Genomic DNA, 25782 nt, shown 5'->3' with positions numbered 1-25782 from the left:
GTCATTTATAAGCCTTGTGAAAGGTTGTTCTTCAAATTATATTAGGACTTTTTGATTCACTGTGTCTTGGTTCAAAGTCCAATAAATACAGCACTAAGTGCTTTATATCTTATATAATAAAACACACCTCCAACATTCTGAAGCTGACTGCATGGCTGAGGCATTCCTGCTCTCTGTATCCATCTCCTGAATTGACATCACGAACTTCCGGGTTCGTCACAAGCAGAAGTGACCAACCACACGAGGTTTCTCAGCTTCAGAATGTTGGAGGTGCATTCTATTAAATAGGATTGGTCAGTTCCTTGAAGCACAGCCAGAGCTCAGCGTCCTGCACAGTAAGGCTCAGACACCAGAGAGAGAGGGGGGGCCTGACACCAGAGAGAGGGAGGGAGGGAGGGAGGGGGGCCTGACACCAGAGAAGGGGGGGAGGCATCTCTGTCACACACACACACACTCTCTCTCTCGCTCTCTCTCTCTTTCTCTCACAGTCAGTGTCTTTCTCACTCACACACTGTCTCTCACACACTCTGTCTCACACTGTATCACATTCACTCTCTATGTGTCACACAGTCACTCACACACTCTCTTGGTCTCATACACTCAGTCTCACAGAGAGTCTGTGTCTCACACACACACTCTCTCTCGCACACACTGTATCTGTGTGAAACACACTCTCTCTCTCTCACACTGTCTCACATACGCACTTGCATACACTCTCATTCTCACAGACACACTCGCACACACACACACACACACACACACACACACACACACACACACTCTCTCTCTCTCTCTCTCTCTCTCTCTCGCTCTCTCTCTCACACACACACACACTCGCACAGTCACTCTCACATACACTCTCTCAGACATACACACTCCGAGGAAAACCTTGCTAGCTCCCGTTTCATTTGTGTCAGAAACGGGCCTTTTTTACTAGTAGTTAAATAAAACGGTCTCTTAAAGTGATTAATTTCTACCTGGTGTGTGTTTGAGGTGTAAAACTAATAACAGAACAGAGCCCATCTGTGTGAAAATTCAAAGCACCTACTGTCGTCAAAAGATCTCCTTTTTTTTTAAAATTAATTAAAAGTATGTGTTGCAGTGAAGATTTATATCCTCTGTTTATAAAGAGGCTCATTTTCAAAGCACTTAAACTTACAAAGTTTCATAGGTTACTATGGAACTTTGTAAGTCTAAATGCTTTGAAAATGAGCTCCCAAAGTCTCCTGCCTTGAGCTTACGTTTCATGCTGTAGTCATGCTTTTTGATATGGTGTTAGTATAGAAAAGTATAATATAAAGGTAGATATGGACCACAGGGCCCATGGAATCTGCCATTGCATGCCGTGAGCTCTAGTTGATCTTGGGCATTTCAATGTTTATCTCATCTTTTCTTAAAACTCTGCTACTATTAATTCTTATGCCACTTTCTTTGGAAGGCCATTTCATGTTTTTACCAGAGGCTTTTGCAGTCTTCAGGAAACAGAAGAGTGTTTTCCTTTGTGGTTTGCTTAAACTCACAGTGGAGGGATTGGCAAAGGAATAAGAATTTTAATAAATCGAGCTCCTCTTGTTATAACTTGTTCATGGATTAATTAGGACTGTGAGATGATATTCTGCAAGTAGGTTAAATGCAGAGTTATGTCTGTTTAGATTTTTGGTTTAAAGTGGTTATGCAGGAGAAATTTATAACGTTCAAATTTGTTTTGACTCAAGAAAGGTGGTATGTAAAATAAAAGTACTGTAACTATAACCTTGACAGCTGAATGCAGAAATTAGAAAACTTAAATCAGGTATTTTTTAAGAGCCATATTTCTCTTGTGTGTCATTTTCTTTACTTTTGACTCTTGTTTTCAAAATTTTAATTATTCTCCCCCCCCCCCCCCCCCCCCCCACCTCCCCATTCCAAGTGCTGATAGATTCTCACTTATTCCTCCTGTTCATCAGAATGCTTGTCCAGGTGGAAACTGGATGGAAACTGATTCTGGTTTTAATACCAGAACTTTTTTTGAGTATGCCTGAATGTTTAATAATGTTTAATACCGTTCATTTGTCTCTTAGATTGTAAGCTCTTTGAGCAGGGACCGTCCCTCTATGTTAAATTGTACAGCGCTGCGTAACTCTAGTAGCGCTTTAGAAATGTTAAGTAGTAGTAGATTCTCTGGGGGTAATTATGTAACAGGACATTTATGTGAAAAGTCCACTAATTTGCCTATTTTATAAAAACAACAGAGGTGCTTCCTTCTCTTGGTAAAAGGTAGGAGCTCAAGTGCCAGTTTCTCCACCTCCTGGTCTTTCTCTTACTGTTCCTTATCAGTTGGCTTCAAGATCTGCCATGTATTACAGTTGCTCTCCTATGTTACACTTTCAACTCTTGCCAGGAACGTACCTGTTGTTCCTAATTGTTTTTGATGTTTCTTCACCTTGTTTATCTGTACTCCTTTCCAGGCCTTCTCTTTATTTCAGTAGCCCTCAATTATTTGAAGATGTTATTATTAATATGCTTTTCTTTGATTTTAAAAACTTGGGATATTAAATTTGCCTTGGTTACCATTTTCCTGTGGCAGTATTCTTCAGAGTTTAAATATAGGGAGTCCATATTTAGCCTGTGGTGGTAAGCGGCTTGTAAGCCACTCACAGCCATGGGCTGAACTAAGCACTGACCCAGAAGGTAACTGGGTACTGGCTGATAATTAGACTGGCACCCAGTTAATTCTCTGTGTAGAGTAAGGACAGTCTTTTTGCTGTCCTTACTTTATGCACTTATGTAGCTGGTTAGCAGACTGAATATTCCTGCTAACTGGCTAAGTTGTGGCTTTGCTCAAATTCCACCCCTTGGACTGCTCTTAACCTAGCCGGTTATTGGTGATATTCAGTGGCACTATGGCACTATCTGGTTAAGTGCCATGGAATATTGGCAGCCCACCAGCTTAGTAGGTTTTAACCAAGTGGGGGGGGGGGGGGGCTGACACTTTCCACCACAAGTGTAACAGAGTGGATTATGGGCCTGGGTCCCCTTCTCCACAGTGCACTGCACTGACTACTAGGTTACTCCAGACCTGAATGCTGCTCTAATAGGACTGGCCAAAACATATGAAGCTGTCACAGAGGCTGGATTATACTGTTTCTTTCACATCTTTAGGGGGGTGGGGGGGGTGGGGGTGGGGGTGGGAGAGGGTCAGTGACCACTAGGGGAGTAAGGTGGGGAGGACATTCTTTTCTTCCTCCAGTGGTCATCTGGTCATTTAGGGCACCTTTTTGTGACTTAGTCATTATTAAAACAGGTCTAGCTCAAAAGTCTTAGTTTTAGTACTGGACATTTTGGTTTTGATCCATTATGGCAGAAAAACATCCAAGTAGTAGGAACACCCTAACCCCACCCCCTAACATTGCCCCTTATAGGTTGATCGTACTGCAGGTGAAATGCGTAGATAAACATCTGTAAAATAGCAATTTGAATGTTTTGGCAAGCAAAACATCCTCATGCTGCTTTATGCCACTTTTTAGATGTTTTTCTCTTTTGAAAATGAGTCCCTATGTGTCAAGCTGTGCCCACAGATGACAATATTCTGCATGAGGTTTCCAGTCTACCAGAAAGCCCATACAGAAGGAGGGGCAACTTCTCAGTAACAACAGTCAGCATGGACCTGAGCTCTAGATGAAGAATGAGCAGCCCTGTGACTTAACTGAATACAGGCAGACGTGGTTCCTTTTCACAATAAGTTGAAGACATCGGCTGAGAATTACAGGCTGGTTAGTTAGTGGACAATAAATTAGTGAAATATGGAGTACAGGATCAGAAGCAGCATAATTTATCAAAAATTTGATTTATTCACTTGATTAACCACCTTCCATGAAATGTATTAAAACAGTTTACAAAAATACAATACAATTCGGACATTAAAGGAATTAAAGTAGGACAGTGAGAATTTAAGACTGCAGCCTTCTCAGATGATCTTAGTTCACACATCCAGGAACATTTTATTTCCCTATCTGCACCATGCGGACTTTTCAGGATTTACGCTTAATTTCACTAAATCAGAAGCATTAAGAACAGCTGAATCGGTACGTATGGGATAGGGAGATAAGTACATAAGTGTTGCCATACTGGGACAAATCGAAGGTCCATCAAGCCCAGCATCCTGTTTCCAACAGTGGCCAATCCAAGTTACAAGTACGTTTGGACTAAAATGGATGGATTCTTTAGTCACTTAAGGATTCTCCTCTCTGCCTCTCTTTGGCACAACAGAAGTACTACGGTGAGCATTAACAGTAAACTTAAGAGACAGAGATCATGCTCCACATTCCCTGGCTTAGGAGTGAGGTTCATTCTGTCATGCTATCTGCAAAACTAACCCACTTGGAGAAATTGCCCCCGACATCAACCATGAAAACTGTGTAAGAACGATTGAGAAGGGTTCAGAAGTACAAGAAGGAAATTTTGTTACAACATGATAACAGTAGGCCTCACACAACACAAAACAATACAGAGGCAATTGAGAAGATGATCTCACAGTCTTACCCCATTCACCAAACAGCACAGACTTAGCATCATGCGCTTTCCATCTTTTTCCAAACTTGAAGGAATACCTTAGGGGACATCTGTTCAACATGAATGAAGAGGCAGAAAGGGCTGTGAAAACTGGTTGAAGAGACAAGATTTGCAGTTCTTTCGTAACAGCTTTCAAAAACTTGTCCATCGATGGCAAGAATGTGTGGAAAATGGTGGCGACTATGTAGGAAAGTAAATATATATAATAAAAGAGCAAGTTTCAAGTATTTTTTCATTTTTTATTCATTACAATATTTTCATTTACACAAAAGTTAATGAGGCCGAGGAATTACTTTCATTTAACTTTTGTATCTGATAATTCAAGGTGGCCAAACTGGTAAGGAAGTTTGAGTGTACAGGGAGAAAAACAGCCAGCATAAAAAAAAAAAGAGGCGTCAATATTGCCTAAGTATAAAAAAAGTCTCTGGCAGTTCTGGAGACAGCATCTTCAAAAGGATACAGACCAAATTTTAGTGAACAGCAGTGACTAAAATGGTTAATGGTAATTATAAAGCCTTTAGGGGCAGAAATATCTAAATATGTATACTTTGTAAGAAAGGCATGATAAGGGAGATAGTTAAATACATCCAAGTATAAATACACAGGAAGCAGGTGCCTCAAAGGAAGCTCTGGAAAACGGGGTCACAGGAAGAGGGTGAAAGAAAGAAGAATCAGGAATAATCTAAGGAAATATTTCTTTATAGAAAAGGCAGCGAATCCATGGAACACCCTTTGGATGGAAGTGGTTAAGTCAAGAACAGTATCTGAATTCAAGAAATCACAGAGAAGGCACATAGGAACTCTGAGAAAGCGAAAGGGATCTACAAGTAGTTGGTGTAGCTGAATGAACTGGATAGGTTGAACAGACCTTATTTCCCATCATGTTATAGGTTTCTACAAGGATATAGACCAGTGGTCCTCCAAACCTGAACATGGAGGCATCCTAGCCAGTCAGGTTTTCGGGATATCCACAATAAATATTTATTAAAGAAATTTGCATACAGTGGAGGCAGTGCATGCAAATATCTGTCATGAATATTTATTGTGGATATCCTAAAAACCTGACAACTGGGGTGCCTCCAGGACCAGGTTTGGGAACCACTGATATAGACCATAATGAACTTGTTCATGGACTCACTACTGCAAGAGAGTCAGTCAGACATCTTTCAAACACACACAAAATTTAACTTCAATTATGAGGTTTCCTGACGATAAGAGGTGCTTTCTTTATGCTAAAAACCCTAAGCCAGATATTTAAAGGGTTTAACTGGGCAGGAGGAGCTCCTGCTTGGTTAAAATAATAGAGAGTTGCAGTTGGCAAGAGACTATAGTGACCTGCTAAAAAACTTTGTTAACAAAAACAAAACAAGCTTTCAAAAATAGAGAAAACAGTGGACTGCAGCTAGAGGAATGGAAAGGCCATATAAGAAATGAGCAAAGTTGAGGACAAATAACAGGCAAGCTAACTGCACAGCACAGGTTTCTTAGATACTGGGTAAGAGAGGAGAGGTTAGGGAAAGCAGTGAAAGAATGTGTACTGAGCACATCATGAATTGAATATAGACATATCTGTAAAAAAAAAAAAAAAAAAAAAGGCCGTAGGCATTCCTTGGAACATCTGGGCATATTCATTTCTTGTTTGTTAAAATAGATTTAGGCACATTATTAAGCTATACACTTGCAGCTTAGCAGGTAAAGAAAGGGAATGGGAAAGTATGGGATTTGATATACCAACTTTCTGTACTTAAATCAGAAATCACCAAAGAAATCAAACTCAGCCTGAACACCATGACCTCATGGGCGAATGCATTTCAACTAAAACCTAACACAGAAAAAACACACAGCCTCATCCTCTCATCCCAATATAACACGAACAAACGCACCAACATAACCACTCCAGATTACACCCTCCCTATCTCAGACAGCCTGAAAATTCTCGGAGTTACAATCGACCAAAACCGCACACTAGAGAGTCAAGTGAAAGCTACAACAAAGAAAATGTTCCACTCAGTGTGGAAGCTCAAACGAGTGAAACCTTTTTTCCCCGAGGGAAATATTCCGTAACTTGGTACAATCCATGGTACTAAGCCATTTGGACTACTGCAATGGAATCTATGCGGGATGCAAAGAACAAATCATAAAGAAACTCCAGACAGCACAAAACACAGCAGCCAGGCTTATATATGGAAAAAGGAGATTTGAAAGCGCCAAACCACTATGAGAAAAACTACACTGGCTCCCAATCAAAGAACGTATTGCATTCAAAATCTGCACCCTGGTTCACAGAATCATCTAAGGAGAAGTCCCGGGATACATGACAGACCTCATAGACCTACCAATCAGAAACACATTTAGATCAACAAGAACATATCTAAATCTCCATCACCCAAGCTCCAAAGGACTCAAATACAAATCAACCTATGCGTCCAGCTTCTCCTATATAAGCACACAGCTATGGAACGCATTACCAAGCGCCTTGAAAACAACATATGACCACCTAAACTTCCGGAAACTACTAAAAACTAACTTGTTCAAAAAGGTATACTCTAACGATCCAACTTAAATACCTTAACCCGGCGGCATGACGAAACCAAAGCTAGAACTGGACATAATTTAACTCTTCCTCCTTATGATTCCCAATGTGTCTATCACACATTGACCTTTACTCTATCACAACCTCACTCTATATTTGTTCAAACCGGTACTGGCGATCGCCTCTACGGTACTATGTCAGCCACATTGAGCCTGCAAATAAGTGGGAAAGTGTGGGATACAAATGTAACAAATAAAATAAATAAAAATATACAGGTACTCATATTGGACCTGGAGTAATTGAGGGTTAAGCGAGGGTTAACGAGCTGCAGTGGGAATCAAACCTTGTTCCCCAGGTTCTCAGACTGCTGCTCAGACCATTAGGTATCTTTTATTACCTGACCTATTTGATCAAACTTGAATGGAGCCTTCAGTCATCTGCTAGTTAGTAAAGGAGGTGCTTTTAAGAATAACTTTTTAGGATTCATGTAATATGGCCAGCAGAACATTTTTTTTTTTCATTTCTCCATTTTAGCCAGCTAGCTATGCCTTCTTCCTGTTCTGTATAGAATGGGATTTTACTGTATGGGCAAGAAGGTGGCCTCAAGGAAATATTTTGGGTTCTTCACTGTAATATAACTGTATTATTAAACTCCAGTAAATGTGTGAATACCCCTGCATTAGCCTATTCCCGACCCCTGGCATGAATCACATGTTCTCCAACTCCTTACATTCTTGATAATAACCTTAAGGTTCACCTGATCTCTTTCAGTTGGTAAGAGTCAGGAAGGAACACTTGCTTACTGCTGCTGTTACTGTCCTCTTCTAATTTTCCTGACCAGGCTGGGCTGGTGGGTCTTGCTGTCTACAGGGCGCACATAAGTCCAACTTCACAGAAAAACTGGCATAGGAAGATGGGAGCAGTTAACAAGTGCTTCTTTCCACTGCACACCAACAGCTCCTGGCAGCTTCTGTGCAATGCACAGGGAAAGGAGAGAACAGAATTCTGCAATCAGCTGTAGCTCTGGCATGTCCAGCAGCTGATTTATCAGGACAAATACCTTGGAACTGCCAAATTCATACATCTGACAGATCCTCATAGGCCTTAGTTGTGTACCTAGTTTGTCTGTGTCTTAATCCTGCTCACTCTAATGGTATTGTGGATGCCTTGGGCAGAAACAAAGGAAGAACCTGATAACTTCAGACTTCAGTTTGGCCTTATATACAAAAAATGCTGTAAATGTAAAAATGGTCAAAAACTTTAGGGTAGGTCTGTGGTTGGAAAAACTTTGATAGTAGTAAAGGTATGCCAAAACTATTCAGTTTCTCCATTCTTTTTACATAATCTTCTCACACAAACTTTTCCCTTTTCTTCTTTTTAGTACTATTTTTCTTATTCATCTTTTACTTCAAACGGGAGAAAGTTCTGCTACCCATTGAGTCAGCCAGGGTAGAATTCTAAATACAAATTTTGGTACTTTGTGTAGGAGTTCTATTTCTTTAAATGAACTTATGATTTAAGAAAAGAATTATGCCTGTTGCTTTTCAGGTGCTAATTGCATAATACTGCATAGGATGTGTAGCTACAGGCAGTGAAGCCATTTGATTTTGCTTTAGTGATTTCAGAACCTTATTGTTGTAAAAAATTATTTAATTTTCATTAGTAGATTGAAAATGGCAAAGGATGTTGATAGCGAATAGTATTGACCTCTCAGTGGGTGTACTTTGTGACTGTGTGTGTGTTGATAAACCTGAGCAATTTGCTGATTTTTACCAGCAATAGTGTGTGTGGTTTTTTGGATGGGACAGGACACATAGCTCTTAACATAAACTAGCATTTGCGTATACCATTTTATGAGTCGAATAAGAATTTGTTTATTTGATATATGATTACCATTTATGTATGTAAACACCTTTCAGATCCCAACTTTTTTTTATTTTATTTACCGTTTTACTTAATTACATTCACATTTATCACATAAATGTAAGGAAAAACAGAAATTAATATAAAGGAAAAAGAAAACATTTTTTCTCATCAATATATATTATATAATTGTCCACAATTGGGAGATCCAAGATCAGGAAAACAATCTCAAAGAAAATAAGAAAAACTCAAAATGGTTAATCTTACAATTCACATTTTCTGAGGGAGGAAGGTTAATCGGTAATTGCAGCCGGTACAGTGGTAACTAAAGGAAGTTGCTGCAGAGGGTTCTTCATCTGTTCTTTCAACTCCACAAACTCTTGTAATTTCTTAGGTTCAACAAATAAGTAATCCTATATAATAAAACGCACCTCCAACATTCTGAAGCTGACTGCATGGCTGAGGCATTCCTGCTCTCTGTATCCATCTCCTGAATTGACATCACGAACTTCCGGGTTCGTCACAAGCAGAAGTGACCTACCACACGAGGTTTCTCGGCTTCAGAATGTTGGAGGTGCGTTCTATTAAATAGGATTGGTCAGTTCCTTGAAGCAAAGCCAGAGCTCAGCGTCCTGCACAGTAACGCTCAGACACCAGAGAGAGAGGGGGGGCCTGACACCAGAGAGAGGGAGGGAGGGGGCCTGACACCAGAGAAGGGGGGGCATCTCTGTCACACACACACACTCTCTCTCTCTCTCACAGTCAGTGCCTTTCTCTCTCTCACTCTCACACACTGTCTCTCACTGTATCACATTCACTCTCTATGTGTCACACAGTCACACACTCTCTTGGTCTCATACACTCAGTCTCACAGAGAGTCTGTGTCTCATACTCTCTCTCGCACACACTGTATCTGTGTGAAACACATAATCTCTCTCACATTGTGTCTCACATACGCACTTGCACACACTCTCATTCTCACAGACACACTCGCACCCAGACTCACTCTCTCTCTCTCTGTCTCTCTCTCTCTCACACACACACTCGCACAGTCACTCTCACATACACTCTCTCAAACATACACACTCCGAGGAAAACCTTGCTAGCGCCCGTTTCATTTGTGTCAGAAACGGGCCTTTTTTACTAGTAAGGAAATAAAACACTTACAAGGGAATCACACTAGGAAGGTCCCACCTAGGGCAATGATTCCTGGCTTAAAAGCCAAGAATTCACACCTCCTAGTCTGCGATTCCCTTGATATGTCAGGAAATATATTCATCTTTGAACCCAAAAAACTATCAGCCATGTGTCGTTAATACAATTTCAAAACATTGTTCCTATCTAAATCAAAGGCAAAAGTCACTAATAATATAACTCTATCTGGATCCCAACTTTTTATTAAATCATTACCCTGCAAAAACATGGCTGTAGCCACTTTGGGGGTAGAGATTTTATTCTTTCTCAACTTCTTTTCTACAATTTTTTCCAAGTTCCATTGGGTTGTAATGTCTGTCTGTCTCTCATTTCTTCAGTGATCCTAGATTTATGCCGCACTGTACACAAACATGTGAGAGTCTCTTTTCCACAGAGCTTACAGTCTATTCAAAACGGGGCAAATAAGGGATTGGGGCGTTACGGGAATTATTAAAACAACATGGGTATTGAACTGGTGAACTTTTAAAAAACGTTTTATGTATGGAATTCAAAATATTATAATCAAGTAACAACTTGTACAGAAAGTTTTGCTGCTACAACTTCAGGCACATCTAAAAGCTATTAATGCTCTTCACCTGCGCCAATCTGGCTTTAGGCCAGAACGTAGTACGGAAACGGTTATTGTAGCTCAGTTAATTGAAATACACTCTCGTTTAGAGAGAGGGCAGATAGCACTCATTGTGTCTCTTGATCTTTTTCTTCAACACTTGCATTCCCTTGGTTTAACTGGCACTGTATATGAATGGTTCTTTTTTGTCTGGCCGTTCTTTCAAGGTTTCACAACCTTTTTCTATTTCTTCATCCCACTCCCTCTCATGTGGTGTGCTGCAGGGTTCTGTTCTGTCACCATCATTATTCAATTTATTTGCTAGTCCTTAGCCCTACTCATTCAATCATATGGAATTAGTTCTTATTCCTGTGCAGATGATTTTCTGTTAATATATTATATTGATCCATATTCGATCGATTTGACCCCTTTACAAAGTTATCTCAGGGAAGTGGCCAATTGGCTTCTAGAACATCGTTTAGTCCTTAACCCAGGCAAAAGCATAGCCATTTATATTTCAGGTTCTCTGCCTTCTATGAATCCATTCCTGTTCAATAGGCAAATTGTTCCAGTATCCTCATTTAAATATTTGGGAATTATCATTAACTCTGCCCTTTCTTTTGTACTTCCTGTTTCTAATGTCATGAAAGTAGGTTTATTTTTCTTATGCCATCTTAGATCAATTAGGAATTTGATTGACCAGGATTCTTTATATTCGCTTTTTTATATATATGTCCGTGCCCGATATGCAGGGCTTTTTTTTGTGGTGCGTACTGGTACCTTTTTTCCTCCCGGCGAGCCCTGCACCTTTCCTCTCACTCCCCTACTTACTGTTTTTTTTTTTTACGGACTCGGTAGCACGAACGGTGCAGCGAATGAGAGAGGCTGGCGGCGTCAGAGCTTCCCTCTACGAGTCCTGCCCACTTTGTTTCAACTTCCTGTTTCCGCATAGGTGGGACTTGCAGAGGGAAGCTCCGACACTGCTAGCCTCTCTCAATCGCTGCACCGTTCATGCTGCCGAGTCCGACGCTGGCAGCCTTTCTTTATCGCTTCGCAGGCAGGTAGGTAGGCAGTGGAGAAGGAGGATGGGCTGGGGGAAGAAGAGTCACTGGACATGGATGCGAGGGGAGGGCAGGGGAGAGAGGAGAATCACAGGAGGCCTTGGTATGCGGACCTCCGACAGATGCTGTTGGAGGCTCCCTTTCCGTTACCTCTGGTTCCGCACCTGTTGTCACAGGGTCCGGTGGCCATGGAGGATGCCTGCCGCTTTGGTCTTATGGCATGGTGATTGAGAGGGCGCAATTGAGAGATAAAGGCTACTCAAATAAGGTAATTTCCACTCTCCTGCAGGCCCGTAAGCGCTCCACTTCCGTGGCTTATGCCAGGATTTGGTGCCAGTTTGAAGTCTGGTGTGTTTCAAGAGCGCTTTCTTCATTGCGGGCTCCTGTCTCGCCGATTCTGGACTTTTTGCAGGATGGTGTACACAAAGGCTTGGCCTATAATTCCCTGCGGGTGCAAGTGGCAGCATTGGCCTCCCTGCGTGGCAAGGTTGAAGGCGTGTCCTTAGCTGCTCATCCAGATGTGGCACGGTTTCTTAGAGGGGTGCTTCGGCTCCGTCCTCCCGTGCGGGCACCTTGTCCAGCTTGGAACCTGGGGTTAGTATTGAAGGCCCTTCAGGGGGCTCCCTTTGAACCGCTTCGGCGTGCTTCAGAGAAAGATTTGACACTGAAGGCCGTCTTTTTAGTGGCCATTACCTCGGCGAGATGGGTGTCAGAGCTCCAGGCGCTGTCCTGTAGAGACCCTTTTCTGCAATTCTCAGAGTCAGGGGTCACGGTTCGGACTGTGCCTTCCTTCATGCCTAAGGTGGTTTCAGCGTTTCACCTAAACCAGCCTGTTTTTCTTCTCTCCTTTGTTGCGGAGGAGTTTCCAGATTCATTTGGGCAGTTGCACCTTTTGGATGTGCGCAGGACTCTGTTGCAGTATCTGCGAATTACAAATTCTTTCAGGACCTCTGATCATCTTTTTGTGCTGTTTGCAGGTCCTCGCAGAGGGTCTTCAGTGTCTAAAGCCACTATTGCCCGTTGGCTCAAAGAAGCTATCTTTTCAGCATATCTGCTGTCTGACTGGGCTCCGCCTGAAGCCTTTAAGGCACATTCCACAAGAGCAATTTCCTCTTCCTGGGCGGAAACTGGAGCACTATCTCTTCATGAGGTTTGCAGTGCTGCAACATGGGCTTCTAAGCTCTCTTTCGCCCGACATTACAGGCTGGATGTGGCTGCCAGGAGGAATGCGCGTTTTGGAGCACAGGTGCTAGCGCGTGGTGTGGCTTGTTCCCACCCTGACTTTCATTCTGCTCTGCTGTTTCATTCTACTCTGCATATAGTGTGCTCTGTTTTAATCTGCAATATAGTGTGCTCTGTTTAATCTGCTCTGACTGTTGTGATTTTATTGTTGTTTCTAACTGGTTTATTGATATCTGTAAATCTGAAAAGGAGATTTCAGATTTCAAAACTGCTAGCAAGTATTAGAACTTTTTTCCTTTCCTGGAGATAGGTTTTAAAACAAACACATTCCACAGGTTTTAAACTTTAAGCCCCCCCCACCCTGCCCCTCAACCTACCCACCCCAAGACTGACACTTCCTAAATAAATTTCCTAACTATCCTACTTATTGCAAATTAACTCCACCCAAATTACAACTGCCTCTGGTTGCCTATGTACCTATGTATGGCTGAGGAGTAAAGTTAATCTTGCACAGTATTAACCCCATCATAGCATACCTGTTCATTCCCATTCCAACAAACAGGATGACTTTTATTCTCTGTAATAATTGTGATGTTTCAGTTTCAAGGCCAATTATCTGGAGACTTAAGGCTTGTCCTGTCTGTCATCAGCTTGCTGGTTTAAAACAGGAGCTCAGTAAGGTAAAACAGGAATTAGATGCACTTAAAGCAGCTTCTAAGACTACACAAAACCATGCAGCACAGAATCAAGCCAAATTCACACCACTGCCTCCAAGGATAAAACCACCTAGGAATAGATGGTTCACAGTAGGCTCAGGCAGACTTTGCTATGTGCACCAGAGGCATCCGCCCTCACAAGTGTTGCCCCTACAGAATTCTTTTGCTCCATTACAGCATGGTGATGAGCCTGAAAATAGAACTGAGGCAGAAGAGAAAGAAATGAAGTTGGAACAAAAGGATATGAAGGTACCCAAAGAGAAAAGACAACCCCAAATCACAAATGTTGAAGCACATACAAGGAAATGTACATGGAAAGCGATGGCCACAAATGCTCGCAGTCTAAGCAGTAAAGTTCATGACCGTCAAGCCCTGATGTTGGAGGCAGACTTAGACATTGTTGCAATCACGGAGACGTGGCTAAATAGTTTGCATGAATGGGATGCAAACATACCAGGCTATAATCTGTTTAGGAAGGATAGAGAGAGTCGTAAAGGTGGAGGAATAGCTCTATATGTGAGAAATGATATCACAGCGACCGAAATGATAGGGACCTGGGGAAAGGAAGAAGCGTTATGGATCACCTTAAAAAGAGAGGATAGAACCTCTATACACGTGGGTGTTGTCTACAGACCTCTGAAACAATTGGAGGAACTAGATAAAGACCTGATCGCAGATATTCAAAAGTTGGGAAACAAGAGAGAGGTGCTGTTGCTGGGAGATTTCAATCTGCCGGATGTAGATTGGAAGGTTCCGTCTGCGGAATTGGAAAGAAGTAGAGAGATCGTGGATGCTTTACAAAGCAGTTTGCTCAGACAAATGGTGACGGAACCCACGAGGGAGGGAGCGACACTGGATCTGGTACTCACAAATGGGGATAGCGTGTCAAATATCCGAGTGGGTGCCCACCTGGGCAGCAGTAACCATCAAACGGTTTGGTTTGATATTACAGGTAAGGTGGAGAGCGGCCACTCAAAACTCAAAGTTCTGGATTTCAAGCGTGCTGACTTTAGTAAAATGGGGGAATACCTGAGGAAGGAGATGATGGGCTGGGAGGAAATACGAGAAGTGGAAGGACAGTAGTCTAGGCTGAAAGAAGCTATAAATAGGGCCACGAACCTTTATGTAAGGAAAGTAAATAAAAGCAAGAGAAAAAGGAAACCGATGTGGTTCTCCAAGCAAGTGGCTGAGAAAATAAAGGCTAAAGAGTTGGCGTTCCAGAAATACACAAAAACTAAAGAAAAGGAACACAAGGAGGAATACAGGATGAAACTGAAAGAAGCCAAGAGAGAGAGACGTCTGGCAAAAGCACAAGCGGAAGAACAAATGGCTAGAAATGTAAGGAGGGGGTGACAAAAATTTCTTCAGGTATATAAGTGAAAGGAGAATGACTAAAAGGGAATTGTGAGACTAAAAGATACTGCGAACCGCTATGTGGATAATGATGAAGAAAAAGCAAATTTGCTAAATAGATACTTTTGTTCTGTTTTCACAGAAGAAAATCCTGGAGAAGGACCGCGATGGACTGCAAAAAGTACAAATGAGATTGAAGTGGATAGAGCACCGTTCACGGAAGAGAGTGTGTATGAACAGCTTGAAAAGCTAAAGGTGGATAAAGCCATGGGACCGGATGGGATCCACCCCAGGATATTGAGGGAGCTCAGAGAGGTTCTGGCAGGTCCTCTTAAAGATTTGTTTAACATATCCTTGCAGACGGGAGAGGTTCCGAGGGATTGGAGAACGGCGGAGGTGGTCCCTCTTCACAAGAGTGGTGATAGGGAAGAAGCTGGAAACTACAGGCCGGTAAGCCTCACTTCGGTTATTGGAAAAGTAATGGAAGCGATGCTGAAGGAAAGGATAGTGAATTTCCTGGAAGCCAATAAGTTGCAAGATCCAAGACAACATGGTTTTACCAAAAGGAAATCGTGCCAAACGAATCTCATTGAGTTCTTTGATTGGGTGACAGGAGAATTGAATCAGGGACGAGCTATGGACGTAATCTACTTAGATTTCAGCAAAGCTTTTGACACGGTTCCCCACAGGAAGCTCTTAAATAAACTGGATGGGCTGAAGATAGGACCCCAAGTGGTGAACTGGATTAGGAACTGGTTGACGGACAGAAGCCAGAGGGTGGTGGTGGTGAATGGAATTCGCTCGGAGGAGGGAAAGGTGAGTAGTGGTGTGCCTCAGGGATCGGTGCTGGGACCGATTCTGTTCAATATATTTGTGAGTGACATTGCCGAAGGGTTAGAAGGTAAAGTTTACCTATTTGCGGATGATACTAAGATCTGTAACAGAGTGGACACCCGGGAGGGAGTGAAAAACATGAGAGAGGATCTGAGGAAGCTAGAAGAATGGTCTAAGGTTTGGCAATTAAAATGCAATGCGAAGAAATGCAAAGTGATGCACTTAGGGAATAGAAATCCTCGGGAGATGTATGTGTTAGGCGGGGAGAATCTGATAGGTACGGACGGGGAGAGGGATCTTGGGTGATAGTATCTGAGGATCTGAAGGCGACGAAACAGTGTGACAAGGCTGGTGGCCGTAGCTAGAAGGTTGTTAGGCTGTATAGAGAGAGGTGTGACCAGCAGAAGAAAGGAGGTGTTGATGCCCCTGTATAAGTCGTTGGTGAGGCCCCACCTAGAGTATTGTGTTCAGTTTTGGAGGCTGTACCTTGCGAAGGATGTAAAAAGAATTGAAGCGGTGCAAAGAAAAGCTACGAGAATGGTAAGGGATTTGCGTTACAAGACGTATGAGGAGAGACTTGATGACCTGAACATGTATACTCTGGAAGAAAGGAGAAACGGGTGATATGATGCAGACGTTCAAATATTTGAAAAGTATTAATCCGCAAACGAACCTTTTCCGGAGGTGCGAAGACGGTAGAACGAGAGGACATGAAATGAGATTGAAGGGGGGCAGACTCAAGAAAAATGTCAGGAAGTATTTTTTCACGGAGAGAGTAGTGGATGCTTGGAATGCCCTCCAGCGGGAGGTGGTGGAAATGAAAACAGTAACAGAATTCAAACACGCGTGGGATACACATAAAGGAATCCTGTTCAGAAGGAATGGATCCTAAGGAGCTTAGCCGAGATTGGGTGGCAGAGCCAGTGGCGGGATGCGGGGATAGTGCTGGGCAGACTTATACGGTCTGTGCCCTGAAGAGGACAGGTACAAATCAAAGTAGGGTATACACAAAAAAGTAGCACATATGAGTTTATCTTGTTGGGCAGACTGGATGGACCATGCAGGTCTTTTTCTGCCGTCATTTACTATGTATTTAGGGATTGCTTTGTTACATCCCATACGTAATGGCTTTTCATCTGCTTGATGACAAGGAAGGGAAAATTAGGTTCTTACCATGATAATTTTCTTTCCTTTAGTCATATAAGTACATAAGTACATAAGTAATGCCATACTGGGAAAAGACCAAGGGTCCATCGAGCCCAGCATCCTGTCCACGACAGCGGCCAATCCAGGCCAAGGGCACCTGGCAAGCTTCCCAAACGTACAAACATTCTATACATGTTATTCCTGGAATTTTGGAGTTTTCCAAGTCCGTTTAGTAGCGGTTTATGGACTTGTCCTTTAGGAAACCGTCCAACCCCTTTTTAAACTCTGCTAAGCTAACCGCCTTCACCACTTTCTCCGGCAACGAATTCCAGAGTTTAATTACACGTTGGGTGAAGAAAAAGTTTTCTCCGATTTGTTTTTAAATTTACTACACTGTAGTTTCATCGCATGCCCCCTAGTCCTAGTATTTTTGGAAAGCTGTGAACAGACGCTTCACATCCACCTGTTCCACTCCACTCATTATTTTATATACCTCTATCATGTCTCCCCTCAGCCGTCTCTTCTCCAAGCTGTATAGCCCTAGCCTCCTTAGTCTTTCTTCATAGGGAAGTCGTCCCATCCCCGCTATCATTTTAGTCGCCCTTCGCTGCACCTTTTCCAATTCTACTATATCTTTCTTGAGATGTGGCGACCAGAATTGAACACAATACTCAAGGTGCGGTCGCACCATGGAGCGATACAACGGCATTATAACATCCTCACACCTGTTTTTCATACCTTTCCTGATAATACCCAACATTCTATTCGCTTTCTTAGCCGCAGCAGCACACTGAGCAGAAGATTTCAGTGTGTTATCGACGACGACACCCAAATCCCTTTCTTGGTCCGTAACTCCTAATGTGGAACCTTGCATGACGTAGCTATAATTCGGGTTCTTTTTTCCCACATGCATCACCTTGCACTTGCTCACATTAAACATCATCTGCCATTTAGCCGCCCAGTCTCCCAGTCTCGTAAGATCCTCTTGTAATTTTTCACAATCCTGTCGCGATTTAACGACTTTGAATAACTTTGTGTCATCAGCAAATTAATTACCTCGCTAGTTACTCCCATCTCTAAATCATTTATAAATATATTAAAAAGCAGTGGTCCTAGCACAGACCCCTGAGGAACCCCACTAACTACCCTTCTCCATTGTGAATACTGCCCATTTAACCCCACTCTCTGTTTCCTATCCTTCAACCAGTTTTTAATCCACAATAGGACATTTCCTCCTATCCCATGACCCTCCAATTTCCTCTGTAGCCTTTCATGAGGTACCTTGTCAAACGCCCTTTTGAAAATCCAGATACACAATATCAACCGACTCCCCTTTGTCCACATGTTTGTTCACTCCTTCAAAGAATTGAAGTAAATTGGTCAGGCAAGATTTCCCCTACACAAAGCCATGCTGACTTGGTCTCAGTAATCTATGTCCTCGGATGTGCTCTGTAATTTTGTTTTTGATAATAGCCTCTACCATTTTCCCCGGCACCGACGTCAGACTCACCGGTCTATAATTTCCCGGATCTCCCCTGGAGCCTTTTTTAAAAATGGGCGTTACATTGGCCACCCTCCAATCTTCCGGTACCACGCTCGATTTTAAGGATAAGTTGGCATATCACTAGCAGTAGCTCCGCAAGCTCGTTTTTCAGTTCTATCAGTACTCTAGGATGAATACCATCCAGTCCAGGAGATTTGCTACTCTTCAGTTTGCCGAACTGCTCCATTACGTCCTCCAGGTTTACCGTGAAGTCAGTAAGTTTCTCCGACTCGTCCGCTTGAAATACCATTTCCGACACCGGTATCCCACCCAAATCTTCCTCGGTGAAGACCGAAGCAAAGAATTCATTCAGTCTCTCCGCTACGTCTTTGTCTTCCTTGATCGCCCCTTTTACCCCTCGGTCATCCAGCGGCCCAACCGATTCTTTTGCCGGCTTCCTGCTTTTAATATACCGAAAAATTTTTTTACTATGTTTTTTTTTGCCTCTAATGCTATCTTTTTTTCATACTCCCTCTTGGCCTTCTTAATCTGCGCCTTGCATTTGCTTTGACACTCCTTATGCTGTTTCTTGTTATTTTCAGACGGTTCCTTCTTCCATTTTCTGAAGGCGTTTCTTTAGCCCTAATAGCTTCCTTCACCTCACTTTTCAACCAGGCCGGGTGTCTTTTGGACTTCTGTCTTTCTTTTCTAATTCGCGGAATATGTATGGCCTGGGCCTCCAGGATGGTATTTTTGAACATAGCAGATGAAGCCATGAGCCCTCCCTGTATGATTATCTGTATTGCAGTTATTCTGATTTTAGGTGCTGTTCTTGTTTCCTGAAGTTATATTCCTTCCTTGGGGAGTTGGAAAACAGTCTTCAGGATTCTTGTTACAGTTATAGGAGGATGAGTTCATTCCCTCCAGTTCATGTTTTGGGAGGATGAGCTTATTCCCTCCAGGAGGATGCAAGTATTCCCTCCGTTTATACAAAGTGGAGGATGAGTTTATTCCCTCCAGGAGGATGAGTTCATTCCCTCCTTTTGTTGAGTTTATACCCTTGTTAAGGGGCCATCGCTCGCAGTGAGGAAAGTTCATGTTATTCCCATTGTGGTTTGCCATACTGCTTTGGAAGCTTCAAATACTGAAGAGGCAGTGGAGCTAGCTGACCATGAGGCACTGTGAAAAGTTGAATGCTCTTATCTCCCCCTGCTGGTTGATGGACACAACTCATACGTAATGGCTTCATCTGCTATGACTAAAGGAAAGAAAATTATCATGGTAAGAACCTAATTTTCCCTTCTCAGAAGTTAGCACAATTTTATATTAATTGGCAGAAATTAGAAGGATGCATGATTTTCTGGACATTTAATTGAGTTTAAAGCCTTTATCCATATTGTAGCTAGCAGCAGGGCTGTAGGTAGGATCCAGCCATAGGAAAAGCAGTAGGAGTGAAGGACAGAAAGGTTACTGTAATCACAGAAAGGGAGGAAGTGATATGGACAAAGTTTCTATGCTATAGAAATAAAATTTCTGCATATCATGTAAGAAGAGAAATAAGAACACTCAAAGTGCCCCAATACGTTTCTATAGGAGAAGCAGTTTCAGGAGCTGCAGGATACATACACTGATTTCAACAGATCTCACTCAGCTAGTTTGACTGCGTGACTTCTAATACTAGCTTTCTGCAAAAAAATTACTGCTGGGATGCAGTAATCAGTGAGCATGCAAATTACTGCCTTGCTAAAATTGTAGCAGTAATCTGCAGCTCATTGTAAAAATGTTTCCCTTCTTGACTTAAAAATATTCCCTGGTGTCTAATGGCACTCTCAACTTCCCCTGACATAAAAATAAAAATTCCCTGGTGTCTAGTGACTCGTTCCCCAACTCCCCCCAGCCGTTCCTTGAAGAATCAGGAGAGATGCCCGTTTGATACTGCCTCTTTAAAGTATGCTCTGGAGACCCCAGCGGTTGGGTCATATGGAGTGGAGGAATGCTAGTTTAGAAACATCTCTGTATTACTGCAGATTAGCTAATAGTCTCTTTACCATGCATTTTAGTATTCTGTGCGCTGTCATCTGCTATGCAAATTAACTTCAGTACTGAAACCCTTTCTGCATCGTGTGGCATATAACAAGTCGTTAACTGTGCCCTTCTGCTGTGGTAAGTTTTTCAACCCCCCTTCAAATCGGTTGCTTTAGGGCTTGTGCCAAGGGCGCTCAATTTGCTGCCTGTGCAGAACTGTGTCAAAGGCGTTGCTGAAGCTAACTACACCACATCTAGCTCTCTCCCTCAATTCAATTCCATGATCACTCACTCAAAGAAATCAGATTTATCTACGTCCTGCCTCTAGTAAAACCATGCTACCTTGGGACTTCCAATTTATTTATTTTATTTATTTATTTATTGCATTTGTATCCCACATTTTCCCACCTATTTGCGGGTTCAGTGTGGCTTACAATACATTGTGAATGGTGGAAGTACAGTTTGTTACAACTTGGTTATGGATTACATTGTGAGGAGTTATGCGAAAACAAGTCAAAAGTATCGTTAAGGGAGAAGAACAATAGAACAATGGAAGGAAATAACGGGAAACTGACATTGCATTGGGTTCCAGAAACCACACTATCCTCTTTCATTTAGAAGCATTTCCATTAACTTACTATTGAGACTAACTGGCCTCTAGTTGAAACCTGATCCCTCCTTTCCCTTTTGTGGAGAAGGATTGCATCTGTCTTTCTGCAGTCCCTCAGAACCACTCCTGACTCTAAGGAAGCATGGAGAAGCTCAGATGGCAGTGCCACCAGAACTTCCCTAAGTTTCTTCAGTACTCTTGGATGTATCCCATATGGCCCCATAACTTTGTCTACCTTTAGTAGACACAGTGGCATATTTTCAAAGCACTTAGCCTTCCAAAGTTCCATAGGTTTCTATGGAACTTTGGAAGGCTAAGTGCTTTGAGAATATGCCTCACATTATATTTAATGTATAGGGGCCATACCTCTGGAATTCACTCCCTGTTTCTCTTCGCCTTCAAACATCACTTACCCAATTCAAAACTGAACTTAAAATGTATCTGTTTAAAGATGCATATAAATGAGTTTTCACTTGACATGTTAGGAGATATTTTGGAAGACACTTGTAACCCTCCCTCTTGTCCTTTCCCTCCCCCTTCTATCCTATCAATTATTGTAGTTCCCCCCCCCCCCCCCCCCCCCCCCATTGCCCTACACAGTCATGTCCTGGTTCTTTGTCTGCTTGTTCACTCCTCTCTCCATATTTTTTTAGATTGTAAGTCACCTTGAAGGTGATCCAAAGGGTGGGAGAGTAAATTAATAAACTTGATAAAACTTGATTTAGTTTTGCTAGCTTATCATGAACAGAGTTCAGTATATCACTCAAGGTCTAGTTCACTCCCATTTCTATTTGTGTTTTGTCTTCTGCAGTTCTTATACTGGCCCATCATCTGTGAACACAGAACAGAAATATGTTTTCTTTTGTTTTTATTTTTTTTGTTTAGTATCAGTTACAGAAATATACAGTAGAAAAAAATGAAAAAAAATATATATAAATGAGACACCAAATATCCCCAATACAAAAATATTGCTAAAGAAATCTGTCACAGTGAGAAAGAGAGATCAGTAAAGTAAGGTTTGTGTGTGTTGGGGGGGGGGGTAATCTAGGGCAGTGGTTCTCAAACCGGTCCTGGGAGACCACCAGCCAGTCAGGTTTTCAGGATCCCTTATGAATATGAATGAGACAGATTTGCATGCCTGTCCACTTCCATTATATGCAAATGTCCCATGCATGTTCATTACACACCTTCCCTATATGATGTGTACAGTCTTTTTCAATCATTATATTAATTAGAAGTTTACTTAAAGCCCACTTTCTTTAGACCTGTGTTCAGTTAATATGAAAAGAAATTTTTTAAATAATTTTATTCTTGTATTAATATTAATTGTCTTGTAATGCTTCTTCTTAATTTGTTATGTAAGCTGCATTGAACCTGAGCTTTCTTGGGAAAATGTGGGGTAGGAATGTCGTAATAAATACATAGAGAAAATACTTATAGGTAATAAAGAATGTTTTGAGCAATTCTGCTTTGTCCTCATCAGCTTCTATATCTAATTTGAAGTTGCTTCTAGTGGACCTGCTGTCAGCTCCAATACTCCAGGTGCTGCTGTCATCTGCACACAGTGATTTCGGGTGTGGGAGCAAGCTCTGCCCACTTTAGTGATGTCAGATGCCAATCTACTTTTGAGATGGTGCCTAGTAGCGCGCCAGCACATTGACTAAGGCATAAGATGAGGACACACTCCTTTGCCCGGTGACATGAGCGGTGGCATTAAGATGTTTATTTTTAGCATTTCTTGATTTTTAAGTCTTTTTAGTATTTCAGTTTATCTTCAGTTGCTTAGCTGACATAATGGGCTATTTGGCTGTTGGCTTTTGGCCTTTTGGTACTGTCTGGTTTATTTTTATTTATTTCATTTATATTCCTCATTAAATAGATCATATTCAATCTGGCTAACAAGATATTGTAATTAACAGTACAAAAAATGATGTGGGATAGTATACATTAAGTAGTTATAAAATAAAATGAGAATTGAGTATTACAACGCGTAATTAAACTCTGGAATTCGTTGCCGGAGAACGTGGTGAAGGCGGTTAGCTTGGCAGAGTTTAAAAGGGGGTTAGACTGTTTCCTAAAGGACAAGTCCATAAATTGCTACTAAATGGACTTGGGAAAAATCCACAATTCCGGGAATAACATGTATAGAATGTTTGTACGTTTGGGAAGCTCGCCAGGTGCCCTTGGCCTGGATTGGCCGCTGTCGTGGACAGGATGCTGGGCTCGATGGACCCTTGGTCTTTTCCCAGTGTGGCAGTACTTATGTACTTATGAATGGTAGATGCAAAAAGGTAACAATTTATAGTCAGCCATGTATAATAACAATTAGAATGGAACTGAGAAATGGAATAATTGTACAATTAGGGGTTTAAATTATGATCATCCATGAGAAATTGCTTGAACAGAGAGGCTTTAAGATATTTTCAGAATATCAAATAATTAGATTCCCTTCTGATGAATTTCAGGAGGGAATTACACCATTTGGTACAGAGATAAGGGAGTCCTAATGTGGATTGACTTGTAGATCACATTTTTGCAGCTGGGATAGTGGAGGGTTAGATAATCTCTTGAACCAGGGAGAGCATTGCAAAGGGGGAGATCAGGGGTTAAGCCTTATAGAGTTTTGAAAAAATAATGTACATAGTTTGTGTTCTGGCTTTGATTGGGAGTCAGTATAACTATATATATATATATATATAAAAGGCACTTTGAAGCCTCAAGCCGGAAACTTGAAGCGCCCGAGATATCCGGTTTGGCCTGCAGGCTCCAGTCACTGTAGCTCCGCCCTCGCGTCAAAACGCGATGACGTTGAGGGCGGGGCGGCCCTCGCAACCACGTCTCTGAGGGACGAAGGGACGAAGAGGAGAGGTGTGCAACTCGGCACGGAGGGGGTGTCTGCAACTCGGGAGGGAGGGAGGGAGGACGGGGGGGGGGGGGGGGTGGGGATTACCCTGCTAGCGCCCGTTTCATTTTTGCCAGAAACGGGCATTTCTTACTAGTATATATATATATATATATTTTTTTTTTTTTTTTAGTATAACTATATAAGCAAATGAGCTGCACTTCTGAATCTTCTAGCCTTGTAGACTAAACTGGCTGCTGTATTTTGAGCTGTCTGCAGTTTTTTCGAGGAAGATTCCTTATAGCCAGCATAAATGGCATTGCAATAATTGAAGTGTGATAATGCTAATGCTTGTATTAAAGTTCTAAACCTATCATTAGGGAAGAGATGCCTGATTCTTTTTGGTTTCCAGATTGCTTTAAAGGTTTTTGTGATGACTTGTTAGACTTGGATTGGCCGCTGTCGTGGACAGGATGCTGGGCTCGATGGACCCTTGGTCTTTTCCCAGTATGGCATTACTTATGTACTTATGTAAATAACATGTAGGAATCAATTATTATACTGAGGAGCTTTTGTTTTCTCTCTATTCAATTTTAGTTTAAAGGTGAAGGCCCAATTCTCCATAAGGTCTAGACTAGGTTTGATGATAGTACGTCAATAGAATCTTTGAGAGGGATGTAGATGGTTATCCTGCTTATAATCGAAAGAGAAAAACGCCTATATTGCGACCCAAATCAGGAGATAGACGTTTATCTCCCAAAAACGAATAAATCGGTATAAGCGAAAGCCGATTTTGGACGTTTTCAACTGCACTCCGTCGCGGATGCGGACAAAGTTGATGAGGGCGTGTCAGAGGTGTGGCGAAGGCGGAACTGGGGCGTGGTTATCGGCCGAACAGAGATGGGCGCATTTCACCGATAATGGAAAAAAAGTATGCGTTTTTAGCTAGAATTTAGGACACTTTTCCTGGACCCTGTTTTTTCACGAATAAGGCCCCAAAAAGTGCCCTAAATGACCAGATGACAACCGGAAGGAATCGGGGATGACCTCCCCTGACTCCCCCAGTGGTCACTAACCCCCTCCCACCACAAAAAAATGATGTTTCACAATTTTTTATTTTCACCCTCAAATGTCATACATACCTCCCTGGCAGCAGTATGCAGGTCCCTGGAGCAGTTGTTAGGGGGTGCAGTGGACATCAGGCAGGTGGACCCAGGCCCATCCCCCCCACCTGTTACAATTGTGCTGCTTAATGCTTAGTCGTCCAACCCCCCCAAACCCACTGTACCCACATGTAGGTGCCCCCCTTCATCCCTTAGGGCTATAGTAATGGTGTAGACTTGTGGGCAGTGGGTTTTGAGGGGGATTTGGGGGGCTCAACACACAAGGGAAGGGTGCTATGCACCTGGGAGCTCTTTTACCTTTTTTTTTGTTTTTGTAAAAGTGCCCCCTAGGGTGCCCGGTTGGTGTCCTGGCATGTGAGGGGGACCAGTGCACTACGAATCCTGGCCCCTCCCACGAACAAATGCCTTGGATTTATTCGTTTTTGAGCTAGGCGCTTTCATTTTCCATTATTGCTGATAGATAAAAACGCCCAGCTCACACATTGTTGAATAAAACATGGACGTCTATTTTTTTTCGAAAATACGGTTCGGTCTGCCCCTTCACGGACCCGTTCTCGGAGATAAACGCCCATGGAGATAGACGTTTTCGTTCTATTATGCCCCTCCACGTCACCTGCATAAATAAAATTATTATAACCATGGGCATCCATCACATTTCCCAATGGGGACATCATTATAATGAATACGATGGCTGTAA

The 25782-nt window shown here is 42.3% G+C and overlaps 1 protein-coding gene across 5 annotated transcripts in view; it reads left to right on the top strand.

Moving 5' to 3' along the window:
- The window catches only part of LOC115470793 (chromodomain-helicase-DNA-binding protein 9-like), a 624303-nt gene that overhangs the window by 141605 nt on the left and 456916 nt on the right, over positions 1-25782 (top strand). The window lies entirely within an intron of this gene.

The sequence above is a fragment of the Microcaecilia unicolor genome, chromosome 5, assembly GCF_901765095.1.
Source record: "Microcaecilia unicolor chromosome 5, aMicUni1.1, whole genome shotgun sequence".
In the NCBI taxonomy this organism is placed as follows: Eukaryota; Metazoa; Chordata; class Amphibia; order Gymnophiona; family Siphonopidae; genus Microcaecilia; species Microcaecilia unicolor.
Note: the sequence above shows the minus strand (reverse complement) of the source record. Positions and strands in the feature narration are given on the sequence as shown.